Source organism: Oncorhynchus mykiss, chromosome 3, assembly GCF_057628025.1.
Source record: "Oncorhynchus mykiss isolate SJ-2025 chromosome 3, ASM5762802v1, whole genome shotgun sequence".
Taxonomy (NCBI): Eukaryota; Metazoa; Chordata; class Actinopteri; order Salmoniformes; family Salmonidae; genus Oncorhynchus; species Oncorhynchus mykiss.
The window spans coordinates 7427501-7435000 of record NC_143024.1 but is presented as its reverse complement, the minus strand read 5'-3'; the positions used below and the strand labels follow the sequence as shown (position 1 = coordinate 7435000).

Sequence of the window (7500 nt, the reverse complement as noted above, 5' to 3'; positions counted from 1 at the left end):
AGGGCAGGTGTGTGGAGGGAAGGTGGGTTGAGGAAGGGCAGGTGGGTGGAGGAAGGGCAGGTGGGTGGAGGAAGGGCAGGTGGGTGGAGGAAGGGCAGGTGGGTTGAGGAAGGGCAGGTGGGTTGAGGAAGGGCAGGTGGGTTGAGGAAGGGCAGGTGGGTGGAGGAAGGGCAGGTGGGTGGAGGAAGGGCAGGTGGGTGGAGGAAGGGCAGGTGTGTGGAGGGAAGGTGGGTTGAGGAAGGGAAGGTGGGTTGAGGAAGGGCAGTTGGGTTGAGGAAGGGCAGGTGGGTGGAGGAAGGGCAGGTGGGTGGAGGAAGGGCAGGTGGGTGGAGGAAGGGCAGGTGGGTGGAGGAAGGGCAGGTGGCTGGAGGAAGGGCAGGTGGGTGGAGGAAGGGCAGGTGGGTGGAGGAAGGGCAGGTGGGTGGAGGAAGGGCAGGTGGGTGGAGGAAGGGCAGGTGTGTGGAGGGAAGGTGGGTTGAGGAAGGGCAGGTGGGTTGAGGAAGGGCAGGTGGGTGGAGGAAGGGCAGGTGGGTGGAGGAAGGGCAGGTGGGTGGAGGAAGGGCAGGTGGGTGGAGGAAGGGCAGGTGGGTGGAGGAAGGGCAGGTGGGTGGAGGAAGGGCAGGTGTGTGGAGGGAAGGTGGGTTGAGGAAGGGCAGGTGGGTGGAGGAAGGGCAGGTGGGTGGAGGAAGGGCAGGTGGGTGGAGGAAGTGCAGGTGTGTGGAGGGAAGGTGGGTTGAGGAAGGGCAGGTGGGTGGAGGAAGAGGGCAGGTGGGTGGAGGAAGGGCAGGTGGGTGGAGGAAGGGCAGGTGGGTGGAGGAAGGGCAGGTGTGTGGAGGGAAGGTGGGTTGAGGAAGGGCAGGTGGGTGGAGGAAGGGCAGGTGGGTGGAGGAAGGGCAGGTGGGTGGAGGAAGGGCAGGTGGGTGGAGGAAGGGCAGGTGGGTGTAGGAAGGGCAGGTGGGTGGAGGAAGGGCAGGTGTCTTTAGGCAACATCGACTGTTTTTCTTTCTTGTAATTTGCCGTTAGTGGGGAAGTCTTCGTTTTAGAGTATTACCATACGGGGCGGGGGGAGGGGGGGGGGGGGGCTGACTCAGAGGAGCTACACTCTAAACCGTCACACAGCCTGAATCAGAGAAGAAGCTACGTTCAGAAACCGTCACACAGCCTGACTCAGAGAAGAATTGACTAATTGGGAATTGACTAATTGGGAATTGACTAATTGGGAATTGACTAATTGGGAATTGACTAATTGGGAATTGACTAATTGCTTTTGGGAACTGGGGCATAAAAAAAAGTGAACTTCAATCCATGGAGGCAAAATAAAGGACAAAGTCCAGAGTTGAATTCAAGGAGAGAAAGAGCAGAGAAACGTTGTAGTTGAACGTAAAGAGAAGGAACGTCCAGCACTGCATTTAACTTGTATTTATTTCACCTTCATTTAACAAGTCAGTTAAGAACAAATTCTTATTTTACAATGACGGCCTAACCCTAACCAGGACGACGCTGGGCATATTGTGCACCGCCCTGTGGGACTCCCAATCACAGCCGGTTGTGATACAGCCTGGAATCAAACCGGGGTCTGTAGTGATGCCTCTTGCACGAAAATGCAGTGCCTTAGACTGCTGCGCCAATCGGGATCCACTAAATGTGTGTGGTGGGTGTGTGGTGTGTGTGCGTGCTGTATGTGTGTGTGGTGTGTGTGCGTGCTGTATGTGTGTGTGTGTATGTGGTGTGTATGTATGTAATATATGTGTAGTGTGTGTGTGTAGTGTGTGTGGTGTGGATGTGTGTAATGCATGTGTAGTGTGTGTGTGTAGTGTGTGTGTGTGTGTGTGTGTGTAGTGTGTGTGGTGTGTGTGTGTAGTGTGTGTGTGGTGTGTGTGTGTGCGTGTAGTGTAGTGTAGTGTAGTCTATGTGTGTGTAGGGTGTGTGAGTGTAGTGTAGTGTAGTGTAGTGTGTGTGTGTGTGTGTGTGTGAGGTCTCTGGAAGGTCATTACTGTGTCATGGCCAGAGCTCGCTGCCCAACACGCTACACACTGCCAAGCTCTCAAGATGAAGCCTTGGCAAAGCCCTCTGCCCTCTCCCCCTCTCTTCCTCCTCTCCCTCTGCCTCCCTCCCAGTCCCTTCATCTCTCTATTGCTCTCTCTCTCTCCATCCCCCTCTCCCCCTCTCTTCCTCCTCTGCCTCCCTCCCAGTCCCTTCATCTCTCTATTGCTCTCTCTCTCTCCATCCCCCTCTCCCCCTCTCTTCCTCCTCTGCCTCCCTCCCAGTCCCTTCATCTCTCTATCACTCTCTCTCTCTCTCCATCCCCCTCTCCTCCTCTCTTCCTCCTCTCTCTCTGCCTCCCTCCCACTCCCTTCTCTCTCCCTCCGTCTCTCAATTGCTCTCTCTCTCCACCCCCCCCCCCTTCTCTCCCCCCTCCCCCACATGTTAGCCTGCCCCAGTGCAGACACAAGAGGGACTGGGTGGTTGGGATGAGACATACATTAAACCCTGTAATTCTCATCCCTCTTCTCATCCCCAGAGACTAACCCTAGGTCAGCAGAAGGTCAAGCCCTGCCTGAAGCTAGAGGTCAGGGGTTAAAGGTCATGTCCTGTTGACCCTGCGTGCGAGATAAGCGGGCGAGGCTGGGAGCAGTGAGCCCCTGGTGGACGGACCTGGCTGTGGACCACGGTTGTTATTGGCAGCTTGTCAGGCTGAGCAGAGCTGGACAGCAGGAGGTAGCTATGGTGTGCTGTGTTATCCAAGCTGTGTGTGTGTGTGTGTGTGTGTGTGTGTGTGTGTGATACGTCCAGGCGGACTGGTTCATGACTTGTTCCTGTGAACCTCACTCACATCTCATGCAACACTGAATGTGAAGAGCTTCGTAAGCCTGGGAAATGTATCCAATTGATATTGATGTTTATCATTATCCAGGATATTAGAACCAAGTGGACAGAATGGGTTATTTTTGTTTGTTATTTTCATTCAGATTTTATGGGACACCATTTTTTTTTTTTTTTAAATGCATCTGCATTTGCATCTAGGTTGAGTAAATCACATTTTATTTAAAGAGTTGTTCACAACATTAGAGAGAGACTACTCTTTTCAAAGTCCCTCCCTCCCTCCCTCCCTCTCTCTCTCCCTCTCTCTCTCTCTCTCTCTCTCTCTCTCTCTCCTTCTCTCTCTCTCCCTCCCTTCCTTCCTCCTCTATAAAACGGACCACTAGGCTACTAACCAGGAGCAGAAGGAAGACAGGAGTAGTTTCAGTAAACACTACTATAGTTAACCAGGGGGATTGTGAGGCCATGTGTTTTTAGGAGAGGGAGGGAGGGACGGAGGAAGGGAGGCAAAGAGAGAGAGTGGGAGTGAGAGAGAGAGAGAGGGAGGGAGGGACAGAGGAAGGGAGTGAGAGAGAAAGAGAGAGAGAAAAAGAGAGAGCGAGGTAGCCTGTGTTTTAATTACTCACAGCTGAACAACCCCCCCACCCTTCCTCTCCTCTCTTCCTCTACAGCCTATAATCCACTGCTGGGTTACAGACACAGTTTCCTACAGCGTCTTCCTGGGTGGCCCACTGCTCACTAACCCAGTCAGTCAGCCAGCCAGTCACTCAGCCAGCCAATCTGCCAGTTACCCAGCCAGTCAGTCACCCAGTCAGCCAGTCTGCCAGCCAGCCAGCCAGCCAATCTGCCAGTCACCCAGCCAGTCAGCCAGCCAGTCAGTCACCAGTCAGCCAGTCAGCCAGTCAGCCAGTCACTCAGCCAGCCAGTCAGCCAGTCACTCAGCCAGCCAGTCAGCCAGTCACCCAGCCAGCCAGCCAATCTGCCAGTCACTCAGCCAGCCAGTCAGCCAATCAGCCAGTCACCCAGGCAATCAGCCAGTCAGCCAGCCAGCCAGCCAGTCACTCAGCAAACCAGTCACCCAGCCAATCAGCCAGCCAGTCAGTCTGCCAGACACACAGCAAGCCAGTTTGCCAGCCAGCCAGTCAGCCAGTCTGCCAGCCAGTCACCCAGACAATCTGCCAGCCAGTCTTCCAGCCAGCCAGTCTGCCAACTTTAAATTGTATTTCCAGGCACTAGCATTTCGTCCCATCCTGTGTCACAAACATAGTTTCCTGCACTGTCTTCCCACTGCAGTCAATCAGTCACTCAGCCAGCCATCCAGTCAGCCAGTCACCCAGCCAGTCACCCAGCCAATCACCCATCCTCCCAGCCAATCACCAGCCAGCCAGTCAAACAGTCACCCAGTCATCCAGCCAGCCAGTCAGTCATTCAGCCACTCAGCCAGCCAATCACCCATCCTCCCAGCCAGTCACCCAGCCATCCAGATAGCCAGTCACCCAGCCATCCAGTCAGCCAGTCACCCAGACAGTCAACCAATCACACATCCAGCCAGTCAGTCTGCCAGACTGCCAGTCACCCAGCCAGCCAGTCAGCCAGTCAACCAGCCAGGAAGCCAGAGAGTCAACCAGGCAGTCACCCAGTCACCCAACCAGTCAGCCAGTCAACCAGCCAGCCAGTCACCCAGTCAGCCTGTCACCTAGCCAGTCAGCCAGTCACCCAGACAGTCAACCAATCACACATTCAGCCAGTCAGTCTGCCAGTCTGCCAGTCACCCAGTCAGCCAGTCAGCCAGTCAACCAGCCAGGAAACCAGAGAGTCACCCAGGCAGTCACCTATCCAGCCAGCCAGTCAGCCAGTCAACCAGCCAGGAAACCAGAGAGTCAACCAGGCAGTCACCCAGTCAGCCAGCCAGTCAGCCAGTCAGCCAGCCAGTCAGCCAGTCACCCAGTCAGCCAACCAGTCAGCCAGTCACCCAGTCACCCAGTCAGTCAGCCAGCCAACCAGTCACCCAGTCAGCCAGTCACCTAGCCAGTCAGCCAGTCACCCAGACAGTCAACCAATCACACATTCAGCCAGTCAGTCTGCCAGTCTGCCAGTCACCCAGCCAGCCAGTCAGCCAGTCAACCAGCCAGAGAGTCAACCAGGCAGTCACCCAGTCACCCAACCAGTCAGCCAGTCAACCAGCCAGCCAGTCACCCAGTCAGCCAGTCACCTAGCCAGTCAGCCAGTCACGCAGACAGTCAACCAATCACACATTCAGCCAGTCAGTCTGCCAGTCTGCCAGTCTTCCAGCCAGCCAGTCAGCCAGTCAACCAGCCAGGAAGCCAGAGAGTCAACCAGGCAGTCACCCAGTCAGCCAACCAGTCAGCCAGTCAACCAGCCAGTAAAGAGCAGCATTAAGATGGATAGGACTCAGCTGTTTTCCTTGACCACCAACTTCAAACACATAGCAGCTTTTTCCCTCCAAATAAAAGGTTGGTCAAGCAGATCTCCCCCCGGTCTGTCGGTCGGCAGGAACCCTTTAAGTATTTGGTAAAATGTTTACACTTGATTTAACAGGGGACTTTTAATCAAAATACCTCAACCCCCCCCCCCCCCCCCCCCCCCCTTCCCCCCTTCCCCCCAGACATGCCACAAGTCAAATGTGTGTGGGTGGCGCATGCTATTCTGTTGGCATGGCGATGTGTTTGATGTTTGTAGAAACAAGCTTTTAGGGATTTCTGGACTTTTTTCTGCTGTCAGCTTTGGTCACTGTGAATAAAAGCAGCGGTTATACCTGACCTCTCCGGTGACCGAGGGTTGTACCTGACCTCTGACCTCTGAGACTGAGGGTTATAGAGAGGAGAGAGGTGGAGACTGAGGGTTAGAGAGAGGAGGGAGGTTGAGACTGAGGGTTATAGAGAGGAGAGAGACTGAGGGTTATAGAGAGGAGAGAGGTGGAGACTGAGGGTTAGAGAGAGGAGGGAGGTTGAGACTGAGGGTTATAGAGAGGAGAGAGGTGGAGACTGAGGGTTAGAGAGAGGAGGGAGGTTGAGACTGAGGGTTATAGAGAGGAGAGAGACTGAGGGTTATAGAGAGGAGAGAGGTTAAGACTGAGGGTTAGAGAGAGGAGAGAGGTTGAGACTGAGGGTTAGAGAGAGGAGAGAGGTTGAGACTGAGGGTTAGAGAGAGGAGAGAGGTTGAGACTGAGAGATAGAGAGGAGAGGTGGAGACTGAGGGTTAGAGAGAGGAGAGAGGTTGAGACTGAGGGTTATAGAGAGGAGAGAGGTTGAGACTGAGGGTTAGAGAGAGGAGAGAGGTTGAGACTGAGGGTTAGAGAGAGGAGAGAGGTTGAGACTGAGGGATAGAGAGGAGGTTGAGACTGAGGGTTAGAGAGAGAGAGGTTGAGACTGAGGGATAGAGAGGAGAGAGGTTGAGACTGAGGGTTATAGAGAGGAGAGAGAAGGTGAGACTGAGGGTTATAGAGTAGAGAGAAGGTGAGACAGAGATAGAGAGGAGAGGTTGAGACTGAGGGTTATAGAGTAGAGAGAGGGTGAGACTGAGGGTTATAGAGAGGAGAGAGGTTGAGACTGAGGGTTATAGAGTAGAGAGTTCGAGACTGAGGGATAGTGAGAGGAGAGAGGTTGAGACTAAGGGTTAGAGAGGAGAGAGGTTGAGACTGAGGGTTAGAGAGAGGAGAGAGGTTGAGACTGATGGTCAAAGAGGAGAGAGGTTGAGACTGATGGTTAGAGAGAGGAGAGAGGTTGAGACTGATGTTCAGAGAGGAGAGAGGTTGAGACTGAGGGATAGAGAGAGAGGAGAGAGGTTGAGACTGAGGGTTATAGAGAGGAGAGAGGTTGAGAGGAGAGAGGTTGAGACTGGTGGATAGAGAGAGAGGAGAGAGGTTGAGACTGAGGGTTATAGAGAGGAGAGAGGTTGAGAGGAGAGAGGTTGAGACTGGTGGATAGAGAGAGAGGAGAGAGGTTGAGACTGAGGGTTAGAGAGAGGAGAGAGGTTGAGACTGGTGGATAGAGAGAGAGGAGAGAGGTTGAGACTGAGGGTTATAGAGAGGAGAGAGGTTGAGAGGAGAGAGGTTGAGACTGGTGGATAGAGAGAGAGGAGAGAGGTTGAGACTGAGGGTTAGAGAGAGGAGAGAGGTTGAGACTGGTGGATAGAGAGAGAGGAGAGAGGTTGAGACTGAGGGTTAGAGAGAGGAGAGAGGTTGAGACTGGTGGATAGAGAGAGAGGAGAGAGGTTGAGACTGAGGGTTAGAGAGAGGAGAGAGGTTGAGACTGAGGGTTATAGAGAGGAGAGAGGTTGAGAGGAGAGAGGTTGAGACTGTGGGTCTGTGGTGTAGAGCCCACCAGACTAGGTTCAAAAACTATTAGAAATATTTCAAATACTTTTGGCTGTGCTTGATTGAGCCTGCCTAGCTCATTGGACCAATAGAATAGTCCCAAAAATACATACCACACCCACATGGCACTCCAGGCAGGCTGTAGCAAACACTCAAAGTATTTGAAAGATTTCAGTGAGGTAGCTAGCCCACCTCCCATAGCATACATCCCCTCAGGGTCAGGTCTGGTCTGTGAGGTAGCTAGCCCACCTTCCATAGCATACATCCCCTCAGGGTCTGGTCTGTGAGGTAGCTAGCCCACCTCCCATAGCATACATCCCCTCAGGGTCTGGTCTGTGAGGTAG

General features: G+C 53.8%; 1 long non-coding RNA gene across 2 annotated transcripts in view; it reads left to right on the top strand.

Annotated features, from left to right (window-relative positions):
- LOC118937335 (uncharacterized) overlaps positions 1-7500 on the top strand; it is a 169932-nt gene that overhangs the window by 58282 nt on the left and 104150 nt on the right. Inside the window, exon 3 of one of the 2 annotated variants that reach the window (XR_016491713.1) lies at positions 2522-2718. The exons of the other annotated variant lie outside the window; for it this stretch is intronic. This is a non-coding gene — a long non-coding RNA (uncharacterized LOC118937335). The remainder of the gene's footprint in view (positions 1-2521; positions 2719-7500) is intronic. 2 annotated transcript variants of the gene reach the window in all.